The sequence below is a fragment of the Salmo salar genome, chromosome 01, assembly GCF_965601325.2.
Source record: "Salmo salar chromosome 01, fSalSal1, whole genome shotgun sequence".
NCBI lineage: Eukaryota > Metazoa > Chordata > Actinopteri > Salmoniformes > Salmonidae > Salmo > Salmo salar.
In genome coordinates, this window is record NC_138291.1 from 128,526,456 (window position 1) to 128,549,830 (window position 23,375).

A 23,375-nucleotide genomic window follows, 5' to 3' on the forward strand; every position below is an offset into this window, starting at 1 on the left:
AATCAGGGACTACTGTCTGTTAATCAGGGACTACTGTCTGTTAATCAGGGTTAATCAGGGACTACTGTCTGTTAATCAGGGACTACAGTCTGTTAATCAGCAGGGACTACTGTTTGTTAATCAGAAGGGACTACTGTCTGTTAATCAGGGACTACTGTCTGTTAATCAGAGACTACTGTCTGTTAATCAGGGACTACTGTCTGTTAATCAGGGACTACTGTCTGTTAATCAGGGACTACTGTCTGTTAATCAGGGACTACTGTATGTTAACCAGGGACTACTGTCTGTTAATCAGGGTTAATCAGGGACTACTGTCTGTTAATCAGCAGGGACTACTGTCTGTTAATCAGGGACTACTGTCTGTTAATCAAGGACTACAGTCTGTTAATCAAGGACTACAGTCTGTTAATCAGGGACTACTGTCTGTTAATCAGGGACTACTGTCTGTTAATCAGCAGGGACCACTTTCTGTTAATCAGCAGGGACTACTGTCTGTTGAGTAGGGACTACTGTCTGTTAATCAGGGACTACTGTCTGTTAATCAGGGACTACTGTCTGTTAATCAGCAGGGACTACTGTCTGTTAATCAGGGACTACTGTCTGTTAATCAGGGACTACTGTCTGTTAATCAGGGACTACTGTCTGTTAATCAGCAGGGACTACTGTCTGTTAATCAGCAGGGACTACTGTCTGTTAATCAGGGACTACTGTCTGTTAATCAGCAGGGACTACTGTCTGTTAATCAGGGACTACTGTCTGTTAATCAGCAGGGACTACTGTCTGTTAATCAGCAGGGACTACTGTCTGTTAATCAGCAGGGACTACTGTCTGTTAATCAGGGACTACTGTCTGTTAATCAGCAGGGACTACTTTCTGTTAATCAGGGACTACTGTCTGTTAATCAGCAGGGACTTCTGTCTGTTAATAAGCAGGGACTACTGTCTGTTAATAAGGGACTACTGTCTGTTAATCTGCAGGGACTACTGTCTGTTAATCAGGGACTACTGTCTGTTAATCAGCAGCGACTACTGTCTGTTAATCAGCAGGGACTACTGTCTGTTAATCATCAGGGACTAATGTCTGCTAATCAGAGACTACTGTCTGTTAATCAGAGACTATTGGTTGTTAATCAGGGACTACTGTCTGTTACTCAGGGACTACTGTCTGTTAATCAGGGACTACTGTCTGTTAATCAGGGACTACAGTCTGTTAATCAGCAGGGACTACTGTTTGTTAATCAGAAGGGACTACTGTCTGTTAATCAGGGACTACTGTCTGTTAATCAGGGACTACTGTCTGTTAATCAGGGACTACTGTATGTTAACCAGGGACTACTGTCTGTTAATCAGGGTTAATCAGGGACTACTGTCTGTTAATCAGCAGGGACTACTGTCTGTTAATCAGCAGGGACTACTGTCTGTTAATCAGCAGGGACTACTGTCTGTTACTCAGCAGGGACTACAGTCTGTTAATCAAGGACTACAGTCTGTTAATCAGGGACTACTGTCTGTTAATCAGGGACTACTGTCTGTTAATCAGCACGGACCACTTTCTGTTAATCAGCAGGGACTACTGTCTGTTGAACAGGGACTACTGTCTGTTAATCAGGGACTACTGTCTGTTAATCAGGGACTACTGTCTGTTAATCAGGGACTACTGTATGTTAACCAGGGACTACTGTCTGTTAATCAGGGTTAATCAGGGACTACTGTCTGTTAATCAGGGACTACTGTGTGTTCATCAGCAGGGACTACTGTCTGTTAATCAGCAGGGACTACTGTCTGTTAATCAGGGACTACTGTCTGTTAATCAGGGACTACTGTCTGTTAATCAGCAGGGACTACTGTCTGTTAATCAGGGACTACTGACTGTTAATCAGCAGGACTTCTGTCTGTTAATCAGCAGGGACTACTGTCTGTTAATCAGGGACTACTGTCTGTTAATCAGCAGGGACTACTGTCTGTTAATCAGCAGGGACTACTGTCTGTTAATCAGAAGGGACTACTGTCTGCTAATCAGAGACTACTGTCTGTTAATCAGGGACTACTGTCTGTTAATCAGCAGGGACTACTTTCTGTTAATCAGGGACTACTGTCTGTTAATCAGCAGGGACTTCTGTCTGTTAGTCAGCAGGGACTACTGTCTGTTAATAAGGGACTACTGTCTGTTAATCAGCAGGGACTACTGTCTGTTAATCAGGGACTACTGTCTGTTAATCAGCAGCGACTACTGTCTGTTAATCAGCAGGGACTACTGTCTGTTAATCAGCAGGGACTAATGTCTGCTAATCAGAGACTATTGGTTGTTAATCAGGGACTACTGTCTGTTAATCAGGGACTACTGTCTGTTAATCAGGGTTAATCAGGGACTACTGTCTGTTAATCAGGGACTACAGTCTGTTAATCAGCAGGGACTACTGTTTGTTAATCAGAAGGGACTACTGTCTGTTAATCAGGGACTACTGTCTGTTAATCAGAGACTACTGTCTGTTAATCAGGGACTACTGTCTGTTAATCAGGGACTACTGTCTGATAATCAGGGACTACTGTATGTTAACCAGGGACTACTGTCTGTTAATCAGGGTTAATCAGGGACTACTGTCTGTTAATCAGCAGGGACTACTGTCTGTTAATCAGGGACTACTGTCTGTTAATCAGGGACTACTGTCTGTTAATCAGGGACTACTGTCTGTTAATCAGGGACTACTGTCTGTTAATCAGGGACTACTTTCTGTTAATCAGCAGGGACTACTGTCTGTTGACCAGGGACTACTGTCTGTTAATCAGGGACTACTGTCTGTTAATCAGGGACTACTGTCTGTTAATCAGCAGGGACTACTGTCTGTTAATCAGGGACTACTGTCTGTTAATCATGGACTACTGTATGTTAACCAGGGACTACTGTCTGTTAATCAGGGTTAATCAGGGACTACTGTCTGTTAATCAGGGACTACTGTGTGTTCATCAGCAGGGACTACTGTCTGTTAATCAGCAGGGACTACTGTCTGTTAATCAGGGACTACTGTCTGTTAATCAGGGACTACTGTCTGTTAATCAGCAGGGACTACTGTCTGTTAATCAGGGACTACTGACTGTTAATCAGCAGGACTTCTGTCTGTTAATCAGCAGGGACTACTGTCTGTTAATCAGGGACTACTGTCTGTTAATCAGCAGGGACTACTGTCTGTTAATCAGGGCCTACTGTCTGTTAACAGGGACTACTGTCTGTTAATCAGAGACTACTGTCTGTTAATCAGGGCCTACTGTCTGTTAATCAGGGACTACTGTCTGTTCATCAGCAGGGACTACTGTCTGTTCGTCAGCAGGGACTACTGTCTGTTAATCAGAAACTACTGTCTGTTAATCAGGGACTACTGTCTGTTGATCAGAGACTACTGTCTGTTAATCAGGGACTACTGTCTGTTAATCAGGGACTACTGTCTGTTAATCAGCAGGGACTACTGTCTGTTAATCAGCAGGGACTACTGTCTGTTAATCAGCAGGGACTACTGTCTGTTAATCAGCAGGGACTACTGTCTGTTAATCAGGGACTACTGTCTGTTAATCAGCAGGGACTACTGTCTGTTAATCAGCAGGGACTACTGTCTGTTAATCAGCAGGGACTACTGTCTGTTAATCAGCAGGGACTACTGACTGTTAATCAGCAGGACTTCTGTCTGTTAATCAGCAGGGACTACTGTCTGTTAATCAGCAGGGACTACTGTCTTTTAATCAGCAGGGACTACTGTCTGTTATCAGGGCCTACTGTCTGTTAATCAGGGACTACTGTCTGTTCATCAGCAGGGACTACTGTCTGTTAATCAGAGACTACTGTCTGTTAATCAGGGACTACTGTCTGTTGATCAGAGACTACTGTCTGTTAATCAGGGACTACTGTCTGTTAATCAGCAGGGACTACTGTCTGTTAATCATCAGGGACTACTGTCTGTTAATCAGCAGGGACTACTGTCTGTTAATCAGGGACTACTGTCTGTTGATCAGAGACTACTGTCTGTTAATCAGGGACTCCTGTCTGTTAATCAGGGACTCCTGTCTGTTAATCAGGGACTACTGTCTGTTAATCAGCAGGGACTACTGTCTGTTAATCAGCAGGGACTACTGTCTGTTAATCAGGGACTACTGTCTGTTAATCAGGGACTACTGTATGTTAACCAGGGACTACTGTCTGTTAATCAGGTTTAATCAGGGACTACTGTCTGTTAATCAGGGACTACTGTCTCTTAATCAGAGACTACTGTCTGTTAATCAGGGCCTACTGTCTGTTTATCAGGGACTACTGTCTGTTAATCAGGGACTACTGTCAGTTCATCAGCAGGGACTACTGTCTGTTAATCAGAGACTACTGTCTGTTGATCAGAGACTACTGTCTGTTAATCAGAGACTACTGTCTGTTAATCAGCAGGGTCTACTGTCTGTTGACCAGGGACTACTGTCTGTTAATCAGGGACTACTGTCTGTTAATCAGGGACTACTGTCTGTTGATCAGAGACTACTGTCTGTTAATCAGGGACTACTGTCTGTTAATCAGGGACTACTGTCTGTTAATCAGCAGAAACTACTGTCTGTTAATCAGCAGGGACTACTGTCTGTTAATCAGCAGGGACTACTGTCTGCTAATCAAAGACTACTGTCTGTTAATCAGGGACTACTGTCTGTTAATCAGCAGGGACTACTTTCTGTTAATCAGGGACTACTGTCTGTTAATCAGCAGGGACTTCTGTCTGTTAATCAGCAGGGACTACTGTCTGTTAATAAGGGACTACTGTCTGTTAATCAGCAGGGACTACTGTCTGTTAATCAGGGACTACTGTCTGTTAATCAGCAGCGACTACTGTCTGTTAATCAGCAGGGACTACTGTCTGTTAATCAGCAGGGACTAATGTCTGCTAATCAGAGACTACTGTCTCTTAATCAGAGACTATTGGTTGTTAATCAGGGACTACTGTCTGTTAATCAGGGACTACTGTCTGTTAATCAGGGACTACTGTCTGTTAATCAGGGACTACAGTCTGTTAATCAGCAGGGACTACTGTTTGTTAATCAGAAGGGACTACTGTCTGTTAATCAGGGACTACTGTCTGTTAATCAGGGACTACTGTCTGTTAATCAGGGACTACTGTATGTTAACCAGGGACTACTGTCTGTTAATCAGGGTTAATCAGGGACTACTGTCTGTTAATCAGCAGGGACTACTGTCTGTTAATCAGCAGGGACTACTGTCTGTTAATCAGCAGGGACTACTGTCTGTTACTCAGCAGGGACTACTGTCTGTTAATCAAGGACTACAGTCTGTTAATCAAGGACTACAGGCTGTTAATCAGGGACTACTGTCTGTTAATCAGCAGGGACCACTTTCTGTTAATCAGCTGGGACTACTGTCTGTTGACCAGGGACTACTGTCTGTTAATCAGGGACTACTGTCTGTTAATCAGGGACTACTGTCTGTTAATCAGCAGGGACTACTGTCTGTTAATCAGGGACTACTGTCTGTTAATCAGGGACTACTGTATGTTAACCAGGGACTACTGTCTGTTAATCAGGGACTACTGACTGTTAATCAGCAGGACTTCTGTCTGTTAATCAGCAGGACTTTGTCTGTTAATCAGGGACTACTGTCTGTTAATCAGCAGGGACTACTGTCTGTTAATCAGGGCCTACTGTCTGTTAATCAGGGACTACTGTCTGTTAATCAGAGACTACTGTCTGTTAATCAAGGACTACAGTCTGTTAATCAAGGACTACAGGCTGTTAATCAGGGACTACTGTCTGTTAATCAGGGACTACTGTCTGTTAATCAGCAGGGACCACTTTCTGTTAATCAGCTGGGACTACTGTCTGTTGACCAGGGACTACTGTCTGTTAATCAGGGACTACTGTCTGTTAATCAGGGACTACTGTCTGTTAATCAGCAGGGACTACTGTCTGTTAATCAGGGACTACTGTCTGTTAATCAGGGACTACTGTATGTTAACCAGGGACTACTGTCTGTTAATCAGGGACTACTGACTGTTAATCAGCAGGACTTCTGTCTGTTAATCAGCAGGACTACTGTCTGTTAATCAGGGACTACTGTCTGTTAATCAGCAGGGACTACTGTCTGTTAATCAGGGCCTACTGTCTGTTAATCAGGGACTACTGTCTGTTAATCAGAGACTACTGTCTGTTAATCAGGGCCTACTGTCTGTTAATCAGGGACTACTGTCTGTTCATCAGCAGGGACTACTGTCTGTTCATCAGCAGGGACTACTGTCTGTTAATCAGAGACTACTGTCTGTTAATCAGGGACTACTGTCTGTTGATCAGAGACTACTGTCTGTTAATCAGGGACTACTGTCTGTTAATCAGGGACTACTGTCTGTTAATCAGCAGGGACTACTGTCTGTTAATCAGCAGGGACTACTGTCTGTTAATAAGCAGGGACTACTGTCTGTTAATCAGGGACTACTGTCTGTTAATCAGCAGGGACTACTGTCTGTTAATCAGCAGGGACTACTGTCTGTTAATCAGCAGGGACTACTGTCTGCTAATCAGAGACTACTGTCTGTTAATCAGAGACTATTGGTTGTTAATCAGGGACTACTGTCTGTTAATCAGGGGCTACTGTCTGTTGATCAGAGACTACTGTCTGTTAATCAGGGACTACTGTTTGTTAATCAGGGACTACTGTCTGTTAATCAGCAGGGACTACTGTCTGTTAATCAGCAGGGACTACTGTCTGTTAATCAGGGACTACTGTCTGTTAATCAGCAGGGACTACTGTCTGTTAATCAGCAGGGACTACTGCCTGTTAATCAGCAGGGACTACTGTCTGCTAATCAGAGACTACTGTCTGTTAATCAGGGACTACTGTCTGTTAATCAGCAGGGACTTCTGTCTGTTAACCAGCAGGGACTACTGTCTGTTAATCAGGGACTACTGTCTGTTAATCAGAGACTACTGTCTGTTAATCAGGGCCTACTGTCTGTTAATCAGGGACTACTGTCTGTTAATCAGGGACTACTGTCTGTTAATCAGGGACTACTGTCTGTTCATCAGCAGGGACTACTGTCTGTTAATCAGGGACTACTGTCTGTTAATCAGGGACTACTGACTGTTAATCAGCAGGGACTACTGTCTGTTAATCAGCAGGGACTACTGTCTGTTAATCAGCAGGGACTACTGTCTGTTAATCAGGGACTACTGTCTGTTAATCAGCAGGGACTACTGTCTGTTAATCACGGACTACTGTCTGTTAATCAGCAGGGACTACTGTCTGTTAATCAGCAGGGACTACTGTTTGCTAATCAGAGACTACTGTCTGTTAATCAGAGACTATTGGTTGTTAATCAGGGACTACTGTCTGTTAATCAGGGGCTACTGTCTGTTGATCAGAGACTACTGTCTGTTAATCAGGGACTACTGTTTGTTAATCAGGGACTACTGTCTGTTAATCAGCAGGGACTACTGTCTGTTAATCAGCAGGGACTACTGTCTGTTAATCAGGGACTACTGTCTGTTAATCAGCAGGGACTACTGTCTGTTAATCAGCAGGGACTACTGCCTGTTAATCAGCAGGGACTACTGTCTGCGAATCAGAGACTACTGTCTGTTAATCAAGGACTACTGTCTGTTAATCAGAGACTACTGTCTGTTAATAAGGGCCTACTGTCTGTTAATCAGGGACTACTGTCTGTTAATCAGGGACTACTGTCTGTTAATCAGGGACTACTGTCTGTTCATCAGCAGGGACTACTGTCTGTTAATCAGAGACTACTGTCTGTTAATCAGGGACTACTGTCTGTTGATCAGAGACTACTGTGTGTTAATCAGGGACTACTGTCTGTTAATTAGCAGGGACTGCTGTCTGTTAATCATCAGGGACTACTGTCTGTTAATCAGCAGGGACGACTGTCTGTTAATCAGGGACTACTGTCTGTTGATCAGAGACTACTGTCTGTTAATCAGGGACTCCTGTCTGTTAATCAGGGACTACTGTCTGTTAATCAGCAGGGACTACTGTCTGTTAATCAGCAGGGACTACTGTCTGTTAATCAGGGACTACTGTCTGTTAATCAGGGACTACTGTATGTTAACCAGGGACTACTGTCTGTTACTCAGGGTTAATCAGGGACTACTGTCTGTTAATCAGGGACTACTGTCTGTTAATCAGAGACTACTGTCTGTTAATCAGGGCCTACTGTCTGTTAATCAGACACTACTGTCTGTTAATCAGGGACTACTGTCAGTTCATCAGCAGGGACTACTGTCTGTTAATCAGACACTACTGTCTGTTAATCAGGGACTACTGTCTGTTGATCAGAGACTACTGTCTGTTAATCAGGGACTACTGTCTGTTAATCAGCAGGGTCTACTGTCTGTTGACCAGGGACTACTGTCTGTTAATCAGGGACTACTGTCTGTTAATCAGGGACTACTGTCTGTTGATCAGAGACTACTGTCTGTTAATCAGGGACTACTGTCTGTTAATCAGGGACTACTGTCTGTTAATCAGCAGGGACTACTGTCTGTTAATCAGCAGGGACTACTGTCTGTTAATCAGGGACTACTGTCTGTTAATCAGCAGGGACTACTGTCTGTTAATCAGGGCCTACTGTTTGTTAATCAGGGACTACTGTCTGTTGATCAGAGACTACTGTCTGTTAATCAGGGACTACTGTCTGTTAATCAGGGACTACTGTCTGTTAATATGGGACTACTGTCTGTTAATCAGCAGGGACTACTGTCAGTTAATCAGCAGGGACTACTGTCTGTTAATCAGGGACTACTGTCTGTTAATCAGAGACTACTGTCTGTTAATCAGGGCCTACTGTCTGTTAATCAGGGACTACTGTCTGTTAATCAGGGACTACTGTCTGTTAATCAGGGACTACTGTCTGTTCATCAGCAGGGACTACTGTCTGTTAATCAGGGACTACTGTCTGTTAATCAGGGACTACTGTCTGTTAATCAGCAGGGACTACTGTCTGTTAATCAGCAGGGACTACTGTCTGTTAATCATCAGGGACTACTGTCTGTTAATCAGCAGGGACTACTGTCTGTTAATCAGGGACTACTGTCTGTTAATCAGGGACTACTGTCTGTTAATCAGCAGGGACTACTGTCTGTTAATCAGCAGGGACTACTGTCTGTTAATCAGCAGGGACTACTGTCTGCTAATCAGAGACTACTGTCTGTTAATCAGAGACTATTGGTTGTTAATCAGGGACTACTGTCTGTTAATCAGGGGCTACTGTCTGTTGATCAGAGACTACTGTCTGTTAATCAGGGACTACTGTTTGTTAATCAGGGACTACTGTCTGTTAATCAGCAGGGACTACTGTCTGTTAATCAGCAGGGACTACTGTCTGTTAATCAGAGACTACTGTCTGTTAATCAGGGCCTACTGTCTGTTAATCAGGGACTACTGTCTGTTAATCAGGGACTACTGTCAGTTCATCAGCAGGGACTACTGTCTGTTAATCAGAGACTACTGTCTGTTAATCAGGTACTACTGTCTGTTGATCAGAGACTACTGTCTGTTAATCAGGGACTACTGTCTGTTAATCAGGGACTACTGTCTGTTAATCAGGGACTACTGTCTGTTGATCAGAGACTACTGTCTGTTAATCAGGGACTACTGTCTGTTAATCAGGGACTACTGTCTGTTAATCAGCAGGGACTACTGTCTGTTAATCAGCAGGGACTACTGTCTGTTAATCAGCAGGGACTACTGTCTGTTAATCAGGGACTACTGTCTGTTGATCAGAGACTACTGTCTGTTAATCAGGGACTACTGTCTGTTAATCAGGGACTACTGTCTGTTAATCAGCAGGGACTACTGTCTGTTAATCAGGGCCTACTGTTTGTTAATCAGGGACTACTGTCTGTTGATCAGAGACTACTGTCTGTTAATCAGGGACTACTGTCTGTTAATCAGGGACTACTGTCTGTTAATATGGGACTACTGTCTGTTAATCAGCAGTGACTACTGTCAGTTAATCAGCAGGGACTACTGTCTGTTAATCAGCAGGGACTACTGTCTGCTAATCAGAGACTACTGTCTGTTAATCAGGGCCTACTGTCTGTTAATCAGGGACTACTGTCTGTTAATCAGGGACTACTGTCTGTTCATCAGCAGGGACTACTGTCTGTTAATCAGAGACTACTGTCTGTTAATCAGGGACTACTGTATGTTAACCAGGGACTACTGTCTGTTAATCAGCAGGGACTTCTGTCTGTTAATCAGGGCCTACTGTCTGTTAATCAGGGACTACTGTCTGTTAATCAGAGACTACTGTCTGTTAATCAGGGCCTACTGTCTGTTAATCAGGGACTACTGTCTGTTATTCAGGGACTGCTGTCTGTTCATCAGCAGGGACTACTGTCTGTTCCTCAGCAGGGACTACTGTCTGTTAATCAGAGACTACTGTCTGTTAATCAGGGACTACTGTCTGTTAATCAGGGACTACTGTCTGTTAATCAGGGACTACTGTCTGTTAATCAGCAGGGACTACTGTCTGTTAATCAGCAGGGACTACTGTCTGTTAATCAGGGACTACTGTCTGTTAATCAGCAGGGACTACTGTCTGTTAATCAGCAGGGACTACTGTCTGTTAATCAGCAGGGACTACTGTCTGTTAATCAGCAGGGACTACTGTCTGTTAATCAGCAGGGACTACTGTCTGCTAATCAGAGACTACTGTCTGTTAATCAGAGACTATTGGTTGTTAATCAGGGACTACTGTCTGTTAATCAGGGACTACTGTCTGTTAATCAGAGACTACTGTCTGTTAATCAGGGCCTACTGTCTGTTAATCAGGGACTACTGTCTGTTAATCAGGGACTACTGTCTGTTAATCAGGGACTACTGTCTGTTCATCAGCAGGGACTACTGTCTGTTAATCAGGGACTACTGTCTGTTAATCAGGGACTACTGTCTGTTAATCAGCAGGGACTACTGTCTGATAATCAGCAGGGACTACTGTCTGTTAATCAGCAGGGACTACTGTCTGTTAATCAGGGACTACTGTCTGTTAATCAGCAGGGACTACTGTCTGTTAATCAGGGACTACTGTCTATTAATCAGCAGGGACTACTGTCTGTTAATCAGGGACTACTGTCTGTTAATCAGCAGGGACTACTGTCTGTTAATCAGCAGGGACTACTGTCTGTTAATCAGCAGGGACTACTGTCTGCTAATCAGCAGGGACTACTGTCTGTTAATCAGCAGGGACTACTGTCTGCTAATCAGAGACTACTGTCTGTTAATCAGAGACTATTGGTTGTTAATCAGGGACTACTGTCTGTTAATCAGGGGCTACTGTCTGTTGATCAGAGACTACTGTCTGTTAATCAGGGACTACTGTTTGTTAATCAGGGACTACTGTCTGTTAATCAGCAGGGACTACTGTCTGTTAATCAGCAGGGACTACTGTCTGTTAATCAGGGACTACTGTCTGTAAATCAGCAGGGACTACTGTCTGTTAATCAGCAGGGACTACTGCCTGTTAATCAGCAGGGACTACTGTCTGCTAATCAGAGACTACTGTCTGTTAATCAGGGACTACTGTCTGTTAATCAGCAGGGACTTCTGTCTGTTAATCAGCAGGGACTACTGTCTGTTAATCAGGGACTACTGTCTGTTAATCAGAGACTACTGTCTGTTAATCAGGGCCTACTGTCTGTTAATCAGGGACTACTGTCTGTTAATCAGGGACTACTGTCTGTTAATCAGGGACTACTGTCTGTTCATCACCAGGGACTACTGTCTGTTAATCAGAGACTACTGTCTGTTAATCAGGGACTACTGTCTGTTGATCAGAGACTACTGTCTGTTAATCAGGGACTACTGTCTGTTAATCAGCAGGGACTACTGTCTGTTAATCATCAGGCACTACTGTCTGTTAATCAGCAGGGACTACTGTCTGTTAATCAGGGACTACTGTCTGTTGATCAGAGACTACTGTCTGTTAATCAGGGACTACTGTCTGTTAATATGGGACTACTGTCTGTTAATCAGCAGGGACTACTGTCAGTTAATCAGCAGGGACTACTGTCTGTTAATCAGCAGGGACTACTGTCTGCTAATCAGAGACTACTGTCTGTTAATCAGGGCCTACTGTCTGTTAATCAGGGACTACTGTCTGTTAATCAGGGACTACTGTCTGTTCATCAGCAGGGACTACTGTCTGTTAATCAGAGACTACTGTCTGTTAATCAGGGACTACTGTATGTTAACCAGGGACTACTGTCTGTTAATCAGCAGGGACTTCTGTCTGTTAATCAGGGCCTACTGTCTGTTAATCAGGGACTACTGTCTGTTAATCAGAGACTACTGTCTGTTAATCAGGGCCTACTGTCTGTTAATCAGGGACTACTGTCTGTTATTCAGGGACTGCTGTCTGTTCATCAGCAGGGACTACTGTCTGTTCCTCAGCAGGGACTACTGTCTGTTAATCAGAGACTACTGTCTGTTAATCAGGGACTACTGTCTGTTGATCAGAGACTACTGTCTGTTAATCAGGGACTACTGTCTGTTAATCAGGGACTACTGTCTGTTAATCAGAGACTACTGTCTGTTAATCAGCAGGGACTACTGTCTGTTAATCAGCAGGGACTACTGTCTGTTAATCAGGGACTACTGTCTGTTAATCAGCAGGGACTACTGTCTGTTAATCAGGGACTACTGTCTGTTAATCAGCAGGGACTACTGTCTGTTAATCAGCAGGGACTACTGTCTGTTAATCAGCAGGGACTACTGTCTGCTAATCAGAGACTACTGTCTGTTAATCAGAGACTATTGGTTGTTAATCAGGGACTACTGTCTGTTAATCAGGGACTACTGTCTGTTAATCAGAGACTACTGTCTGTTAATCAGGGCCTACTGTCTGTTAATCAGGGACTACTGTCTGTTAATCAGGGACTACTGTCTGTTAATCAGGGACTACTGTCTGTTCATCAGCAGGGACTACTGTCTGTTAATCAGGGACTACTGTCTGTTAATCAGGGACTACTGTCTGTTAATCAGCAGGGACTACTGTCTGATAATCAGCAGGGACTACTGTCTGTTAATCAGCAGGGACTACTGTCTGTTAATCAGGGACTACTGTCTGTTAATCAGCAGGGACTACTGTCTGTTAATCAGGGACTACTGTCTGTTAATCAGCAGGGACTACTGTCTGTTAATCAGCAGGGACTACTGTCTGTTAATCAGCAGGGACTACTGTCTGCTAATCAGAGACTACTGTCTGTTAATCAGAGACTATTGGTTGTTAATCAGGGACTACTGTCTGTTAATCAGGGGCTACTGTCTGTTGATCAGAGACTACTGTCTGTTAATCAGGGACTACTGTTTGTTAATCAGGGACTACTGTCTGTTAATCAGCAGGGACTACTATCTGTTAATCAGCAGGGACTACTGTCTGTTAATCAGGGACTACTGTCTGTAAATCAGCAGGGACTACTGTCTGTTAATCAGCAGGGACTACTGCCTGTTAATCAGCAGGGACTACTGTCTGCTAATCAGAGACTACTGTCTGTTAATCAGGGACTACTGTCTGTTAATCAGCAGGGACTTCTGTCTGTTAATCAGCAGGGACTACTGTCTGTTAATCAGGGACTACTGTCTGTTAATCAGAGACTACTGTCTGTTAATCAGGGCCTACTGTCTGTTAATCAGGGACTACTGTCTGTTAATCAGGGACTACTGTCTGTTAATCAGGGACTACTGTCTGTTCATCACCAGGGACTACTGTCTGTTAATCAGAGACTACTGTCTGTTAATCAGGGACTACTGTCTGTTGATCAGAGACTACTGTCTGTTAATCAGGGACTACTGTCTGTTAATCAGCAGGGACTACTGTCTGTTAATCATCAGGCACTACTGTCTGTTAATCAGCAGGGACTACTGTCTGTTAATCAGGGACTACTGTCTGTTGATCAGAGACTACTGTCTGTTAATCAGGGACTCCTGTCTGTTAATCAGGGACTACTGTCTGTTAATCAGCAGGGACTACTGTCTGTTAATCAGCAGGGACTACTGTCTGTTAATCAGGGACTACTGTCTGTTAATCAGGGACTACTGTATGTTAACCAGGGACTACTGTCTGTTACTCAGGGTTAATCAGGGACTACTGTCTGTTAATCAGGGACTACTGTCTGTTAATCAGAGACTACTGTCTGTTAATCAGGGCCTACTGTCTGTTAATCAGGGACTACTGTCTGTTAATCAGGGACTACTGTCAGTTACTCAGCAGGGACTACTGTCTGTTAATCAGAGACTACTGTCTGTTAATCAGGGACTACTGTCTGTTGATCAGAGACTACTGTCTGTTAATCAGGGACTACTGTCTGTTAATCAGCAGGGTCTACTGTCTGTTGACCAGGGACTACTGTCTGTTAATCAGGGACTACTGTCTGTTAATCAGCAGGGACTACTGTCTGTTAATCAGCAGGGACTACTGTCTGTTAATCAGGGACTACTGTCTGTTAATCAGCAGGGACTACTGTCTGTTAATCAGCAGGGACTACTGCCTGTTAATCAGCAGGGACTACTGTCTGCTAATCAGAGACTACTGTCTGTTAATCAGGGACTACTGTCTGTTAATCAGCAGGGACTTGTGTCTGTTAATCAGCAGGGACTACTGTCTGTTAATCAGGGACTACTGTCTGTTAATCAGAGACTACTGTCTGTTAATCAGGGCCTACTGTCTGTTAATCAGGGACTACTGTCTGTTAATCAGGGACTACTGTCTGTTAATCAGGGACTACTGTCTGTTCATCAGCAGGGACTACTGTCTGTTAATCAGGGACTACTGTCTGTTGATCAGAGACTACTGTCTGTTAAGCAGGGACTACTGTCTGTTAATCAGGGACTACTGTCTGTTAATCAGCAGGGACTACTGTCTGTTAATCAGCAGGGACTACTGTCTGTTAATCAGCAGGGACTACTGTCTGTTAATCAGGGACTACTGTCTGTTAATCAGCAGGGACTACTGTCTGTTAATCAGGGACTACTGTCTGTTAATCAGCAGGGACTACTGCCTGTTAATCAGCAGGGACTACTGTCTGCTAATCAGAGACTACTGTCTGTTAATCAGGGACTACTGTCTGTTAATCAGCAGGGACTTCTGTCTGTTAATCAGCAGGGACTACTGTCTGTTAATCAGGGACTACTGTCTGTTAATCAGAGACTACTGTCTGTTAATCAGGGCCTACTGTCTGTTAATCAGGGACTACTGTCTGTTAATCAGGGACTACTGTCTATTAATCAGGGACTACTGTCTGTTCATCAGCAGGGACTACTGTCTGTTAATCAGGGACTACTGTCTGTTGATCAGAGACTACTGTCTGTTAATCAGGGACTACTGTCTGTTAATCAGGGACTACTGTCTGTTAATCAGCAGGGACTACTGTCTGTTAATCAGCAGGGACTACTGTCTGTTAATCAGCAGGGACTACTGTCTGTTAATCAGGGACTACTGTCTGTTAATCAGCAGGGACTACTGTCTGTTAATCAGGGACTACTGTCTGTTAATCAGCAGGGACTACTGTCTGTTAATCAGCAGGGACTACTGTCTGTTAATCAGCAGGGACTACTGTCTGTTAATCAGGGACTACTGTCTGTTAATCAGCAGGGACTACTGTCTGTTAATCAGGGACTACTGTCTGTTAATCAGGGACTACTGTATGTTAACCAGGGACTACTGTCTGTTAATCAGGGTTAATCAGGGACTACTGTCTGTTAATCAGAGACTACTGTCTGTTAATCAGGGCCTACTGTCTGTTAATCAGGGACTACTGTCTGTTAATCAGGGACTACTGTCAGTTCATCAGCAGGGACTACTGTCTGTTAATCAGAGACTACTGTCTGTTGACCAGGGACTACTGTCTGTTAATCAGGGACTACTGTCTGTTGATCAGAGACTACTGTCTGTTAATCAGGGACTACTGTCTGTTAATCAGGGACTACTGTCTGTTAATCAGCAGGGACTACTGTCTGTTAATCAGCAGGGACTACTGTCTGTTCATCAGCAGGGACTACTGTCTGTTAATCAGAGACTACTGTCTGTTAATCAGGGACTACTGTCTGTTGATCAGAGACTACTGTCTGTTAATCAGGGACTACTGTCTGTTAATCAGCAGGGACTACTGTCTGTTAATCATCAGGCACTACTGTCTGTTAATCAGCAGGGACTACTGTCTGTTAATAAGGGACTACTGTCTGTTGATCAGAGACTACTGTCTGTTAATCAGGGACTACTGTCTGTTAATATGGGACTACTGTCTGTTAATCAGCAGGGACTACTGTCAGTTAATCAGCAGGGACTACTGTCTGTTAATCAGCAGGGACTACTGTCTGCTAATCAGAGACTACTGTCTGTTAATCAGGGCCTACTGTCTGTTAATCAGGGACTACTGTCTGTTAATCAGGGACTACTGTCTGTTCATCAGCAGGGACTACTGTCTGTTAATCAGAGACTACTGTCTGTTAATCAGGGACTACTGTATGTTAACCAGGGACTACTGTCTGTTAATCAGCAGGGACTTCTGTCTGTTAATCAGGGCCTACTGTCTGTTAATCAGGGACTACTGTCTGTTAATCAGAGACTACTGTCTGTTAATCAGGGCCTACTGTCTGTTAATCAGGGACTACTGTCTGTTATTCAGGGACTGCTGTCTGTTCATCAGCAGGGACTACTGTCTGTTCCTCAGCAGGGACTACTGTCTGTTAATCAGAGACTACTGTCTGTTAATCAGGGACTACTGTCTGTTGATCAGAGACTACTGTCTGTTAATCAGGGACTACTGTCTGTTAATCAGGGACTACTGTCTGTTAATCAGAGACTACTGTCTGTTAATCAGCAGGGACTACTGTCTGTTCATCAGCAGGGACTACTGTCTGTTAATCAGGGACTACTGTCTGTTAATCAGGGACTACTGTCTGTTAATCAGCAGGGACTACTGTCTGATAATCAGCAGGGACTACTGTCTGTTAATCATCAGGGACTACTGTCTGTTAATCAGGGACTACTGTCTGTTAATCAGCAGGGACTACTGTCTGTTAATCAGGGACTACTGTCTGTTAATCAGCAGGGACTACTGTCTGTTAATCAGCAGGGACTACTGTCTGTTAATCAGCAGGGACTACTGTCTGCTAATCAGAGACTACTGTCTGTTAATCAGAGACTATTGGTTGTTAATCAGGGACTACTGTCTGTTAATCAGGGGCTACTGTCTGTTGATCAGAGACTACTGTCTGTTAATCAGGGACTACTGTTTGTTAATCAGGGACTACTGTCTGTTAATCAGCAGGGACAACTATCTGTTAATCAGCAGGGACTACTGTCTGTTAATCAGGGACTACTGTCTGTAAATCAGCAGGGACTACTGTCTGTTAATCAGCAGGGACTACTGCCTGTTAATCAGCAGGGACTACTGTCTGCTAATCAGAGACTACTGTCTGTTAATCAGGGACTACTGTCTGTTAATCAGCAGGGACTTCTGTCTGTTAATCAGCAGGGACTACTGTCTGTTAATCAGGGACTACTGTCTGTTAATCAGAGACTACTGTCTGTTAATCAGGGCCTACTGTCTGTTAATCAGCAGGGACAACTATCTGTTAATCAGCAGGGACTACTGTCTGTTAATCAGGGACTACTGTCTGTAAATCAGCAGGGACTACTGTCTGTTAATCAGCAGGGACTACTGCCTGTTAATCAGCAGGGACTACTGTCTGCTAATCAGAGACTACTGTCTGTTAATCAGGGACTACTGTCTGTTAATCAGCAGGGACTTCTGTCTGTTAATCAGCAGGGACTACTGTCTGTTAATCAGGGACTACTGTCTGTTAATCAGAGACTACTGTCTGTTAATCAGGGCCTACTGTCTGTTAATCAGGGACTACTGTCTGTTAATCAGGGACTACTGTCTGTTAATCAGGGACTACTGTCTGTTCATCACCAGGGACTACTGTCTGTTAATCAGAGACTACTGTCTGTTAATCAGGGACTACTGTCTGTTGATCAGAGACTACTGTCTGTTAATCAGGGACTACTGTCTGTTAATCAGCAGGGACTACTGTCTGTTAATCATCAGGCACTACTGTCTGTTAATCAGCAGGGACTACTGTCTGTTAATCAGGGACTACTGTCTGTTGATCAGAGACTACTGTCTGTTAATCAGGGACTCCTGTCTGTTAATCAGGGACTACTGTCTGTTAATCAGCAGGGACTACTGTCTGTTAATCAGCAGGGACTACTGTCTGTTAATCAGGGACTACTGTCTGTTAATCAGGGACTACTGTATGTTAACCAGGGACTACTGTCTGTTACTCAGGGTTAATCAGGGACTACTGTCTGTTAATCAGGGACTACTGTCTGTTAATCAGAGACTACTGTCTGTTAATCAGGGCCTACTGTCTGTTAATCAGGGACTACTGTCTGTTAATCAGGGACTACTGTCAGTTACTCAGCAGGGACTACTGTCTGTTAATCAGAGACTACTGTCTGTTAATCAGGGACTACTGTCTGTTGATCAGAGACTACTGTCTGTTAATCAGGGACTACTGTCTGTTAATCAGCAGGGTCTACTGTCTGTTGACCAGGGACTACTGTCTGTTAATCAGGGACTACTGTCTGTTAATCAGCAGGGACTACTGTCTGTTAATCAGCAGGGACTACTGTCTGTTAATCATCAGGCACTACTGTCTGTTAATCAGCAGGGACTACTGTCTGTTAATCAGGGACTACTGTCTGTTGATCAGAGACTACTGTCTGTTAATCAGGGACTCCTGTCTGTTAATCAGGGACTACTGTCTGTTAATCAGCAGGGACTACTGTCTGTTAATCAGCAGGGACTACTGTCTGTTAATCAGGGACTACTGTCTGTTAATCAGGGACTACTGTATGTTAACCAGGGACTACTGTCTGTTACTCAGGGTTAATCAGGGACTACTGTCTGTTAATCAGGGACTACTGTCTGTTAATCAGAGACTACTGTCTGTTAATCAGGGCCTACTGTCTGTTAATCAGGGACTACTGTCTGTTAATCAGGGACTACTGTCAGTTACTCAGCAGGGACTACTGTCTGTTAATCAGAGACTACTGTCTGTTAATCAGGGACTACTGTCTGTTGATCAGAGACTACTGTCTGTTAATCAGGGACTACTGTCTGTTAATCAGCAGGGTCTACTGTCTGTTGACCAGGGACTACTGTCTGTTAATCAGGGACTACTGTCTGTTAATCAGCAGGGACTACTGTCTGTTAATCAGCAGGGACTACTGTCTGTTAATCAGGGACTACTGTCTGTTAATCAGCAGGGACTACTGTCTGTTAATCAGCAGGGACTACTGCCTGTTAATCAGCAGGGACTACTGTCTGCTAATCAGAGACTACTGTCTGTTAATCAGGGACTACTGTCTGTTAATCAGCAGGGACTTGTGTCTGTTAATCAGCAGGGACTACTGTCTGTTAATCAGGGACTACTGTCTGTTAATCAGAGACTACTGTCTGTTAATCAGGGACTACTGTCTGTTAATCAGGGACTACTGTCTGTTAATCAGGGACTACTGTCTGTTCATCAGCAGGGACTACTGTCTGTTAATCAGGGACTACTGTCTGTTGATCAGAGACTACTGTCTGTTAATCAGGGACTACTGTCTGTTAATCAGGGACTACTGTCAGTTACTCAGCAGGGACTACTGTCTGTTAATCAGAGACTACTGTCTGTTAATCAGGGACTACTGTCTGTTGATCAGAGACTACTGTCTGTTAATCAGGGACTACTGTCTGTTAATCAGCAGGGTCTACTGTCTGTTGACCAGGGACTACTGTCTGTTAATCAGGGACTACTGTCTGTTAATCAGCAGGGACTACTGTCTGTTAATCAGGGACTACTGTCTGTTAATCAGGGACTACTGTCTGTTAATCAGGGACTACTGTCTGTTCATCAGCAGGGACTACTGTCTGTTAATCAGCAGGGACTACTGTCTGTTAATCAGCAGGGACTACTGTCTGTTAATCAGGGACTACTGTCTGTTAATCAGGGACTACTGTCTGTTAATCAGGGACTACTGTCTGTTCATCAGCAGGGACTACTGTCTGTTAATCAGGGACTACTGTCTGTTGATCAGAGACTACTGTCTGTTAATCAGCAGGGACTACTGTCTGTTAATCAGCAGGGACTACTGTCTGTTAATCAGGGACTACTGTCTGTTAATCAGGGACTACTGTATGTTAACCAGGGACTACTGTCTGTTACTCAGGGTTAATCAGGGACTACTGTCTGTTAATCAGGGACTACTGGCTGTTAATCAGAGACTACTGTCTGTTAATCAGGGCCTACTGTCTGTTAATCAGGGACTACTGTCTGTTAATCAGGGACTACTGTCAGTTACTCAGCAGGGACTACTGTCTGTTAATCAGAGACTACTGTCTGTTAATCAGGGACTACTGTCTGTTGATCAGAGACTACTGTCTGTTAATCAGGGACTACTGTCTGTTAATCAGCAGGGTCTACTGTCTGTTGACCAGGGACTACTGTCTGTTAATCAGGGACTACTGTCTGTTAATCAGCAGGGACTACTGTCTGTTAATCAGCAGGGACTACTGTCTGTTAATCAGGGACTACTGTCTGTTAATCAGCAGGGACTACTGTCTGTTAATCAGCAGGGACTACTGCCTGTTAATCAGCAGGGACTACTGTCTGCTAATCAGAGACTACTGTCTGTTAATCAGGGACTACTGTCTGTTAATCAGCAGGGACTTGTGTCTGTTAATCAGCAGGGACTACTGTCTGTTAATCAGGGACTACTGTCTGTTAATCAGAGACTACTGTCTGTTAATCAGGGACTACTGTCTGTTAATCAGGGACTACTGTCTGTTAATCAGGGACTACTGTCTGTTCATCAGCAGGGACTACTGTCTGTTAATCAGGGACTACTGTCTGTTGATCAGAGACTACTGTCTGTTAATCAGGGACTACTGTCTGTTAATCAGGGACTACTGTCTGTTAATCAGCAGGGACTACTGTCTGTTAATCAGCAGGGACTACTGTCTGTTAATCAGCAGGGACTACTGTCTGTTAATCAGGGACTACTGTCTGTTAATCAGCAGGGACTACTGTCTGTTAATCAGGGACTACTGTCTGTTAATCAGCAGGGACTACTGCCTGTTAATCAGCAGGGACTACTGTCTGCTAATCAGAGACTACTGTCTGTTAATCAGGGACTACTGTCTGTTAATCAGCAGGGACTTCTGTCTGTTAATCAGCAGGGACTACTGTCTGTTAATCAGGGACTACTGTCTGTTAATCAGAGACTACTGTCTGTTAATCAGGGCCTACTGTCTGTTAATCAGGGACTACTGTCTGTTAATCAGGGACTACTGTCTATTAATCAGGGACTACTGTCTGTTCATCAGCAGGGACTACTGTCTGTTAATCAGGGACTACTGTCTGTTGATCAGAGACTACTGTCTGTTAATCAGGGACTACTGTCTGTTAATCAGGGACTACTGTCTGTTAATCAGCAGGGACTACTGTCTGTTAATCAGCAGGGACTACTGTCTGTTAATCAGCAGGGACTACTGTCTGTTAATCAGGGACTACTGTCTGTTAATCAGCAGGGACTACTGTCTGTTAATCAGGGACTACTGTCTGTTAATCAGCAGGGACTACTGTCTGTTAATCAGCAGGGACTACTGTCTGTTAATCAGCAGGGACTACTGTCTGTTAATCAGGGACTACTGTCTGTTAATCAGCAGGGACTACTGTCTGTTAATCAGGGACTACTGTCTGTTAATCAGGGACTACTGTATGTTAACCAGGGACTACTGTCTGTTAATCAGGGTTAATCAGGGACTACTGTCTGTTAATCAGAGACTACTGTCTGTTAATCAGGGCCTACTGTCTGTTAATCAGGGACTACTGTCTGTTAATCAGGGACTACTGTCAGTTCATCAGCAGGGACTACTGTCTGTTAATCAGAGACTACTGTCTGTTGACCAGGGACTACTGTCTGTTAATCAGGGACTACTGTCTGTTGATCAGAGACTACTGTCTGTTAATCAGGGACTACTGTCTGTTAATCAGGGACTACTGTCTGTTAATCAGCAGGGACTACTGTCTGTTAATCAGCAGGGACTACTGTCTGTTAATCAGGGACTACTGTCTGTTGATCAGAGACTACTGTCTGTTAATCAGGGACTACTGTCTGTTAATCAGGGACTACTGTCTGTTAATCAGCAGGGACTACTGTCTGTTAATCAGGGCCTACTGTCTGTTAATCAAGGACTACTGTCTGTTGATCAGAGACTACTGTCTGTTAATCAGGGACTACTGTCTGTTAATCAGGGACTACTGTCTGTTAATCAGGGACTACTGTATGTTAACCAGGGACTACTGTCTGTTAATAAGGGTTAATCAGGGACTACTGTCTGTTAATCAGGGACTACTGTCTGTTAATCAGCAGGGACTACTGTCTGTTAATCAGCAGGGACTACTGTCTGTTAATCAGGGCCTACTGTCTGTTAATCAGGGACTACTGTCTGTTGATCAGAGACTACTGTCTGTTAAACAGGGATTACTGTCTGTTAATCAGCAGGGACTACTGTCTGTTAATCAGCAGGGACTACTGTCTGTTAATCAGCAGGGACCACTTTCTGTTAATCAGCAGGGACTACTGTCTGTTGACCAGGGACTACTGTCTGTTAATCAGGGACTACTGTCTGTTAATCAGGGACTACTGTCTGTTAATCAGCAGGGACTACTGTCTGTTAATCAGGGACTACTGTCTGTTAATCAGGGACTACTGTATGTTAACCAGGGACTACTGTCTGTTAATCAGCAGGGACTTCTGTCTGTTAATCAGGGCCTACTGTCTGTTAATCAGGGACTACTGTCTGTTAATCAGGGACTACTGTATGTTAACCATGGACTACTGTCTGTTATTCAGGGACTGCTGTCTGTTCATCAGCAGGGACTACTGTCTGTTAATCAGAGACTACTGTCTGTTAATCAGGGACTACTGTCTGTTGATCAGAGACTACTGTCTGTTAATCAGGGACTACTGTCTGTTAATCAGGGACTACTGTATGTTAACCATGGACTACTGTCTGTTAATCAGGGTTAATCAGGGACTACTGTCTGTTAATCAGGGACTACTGTCTGTTAATCAGCAGGGACTACTCTCTGTTAATCAGCAGGGACTACTGTCTGTTAATCAGGGCCTACTGTCTGTTAATCAGGGACTACTGTCTGTTGATCAGAGACTACTGTCTGTTAAACAGGGACTACTGTCTATTAATCAGCAGGGACTACTGTCTGTTAATCAGCAGGGACTACTGTCTGTTAATCAGCAGGGACTACTGTCTGTTAAT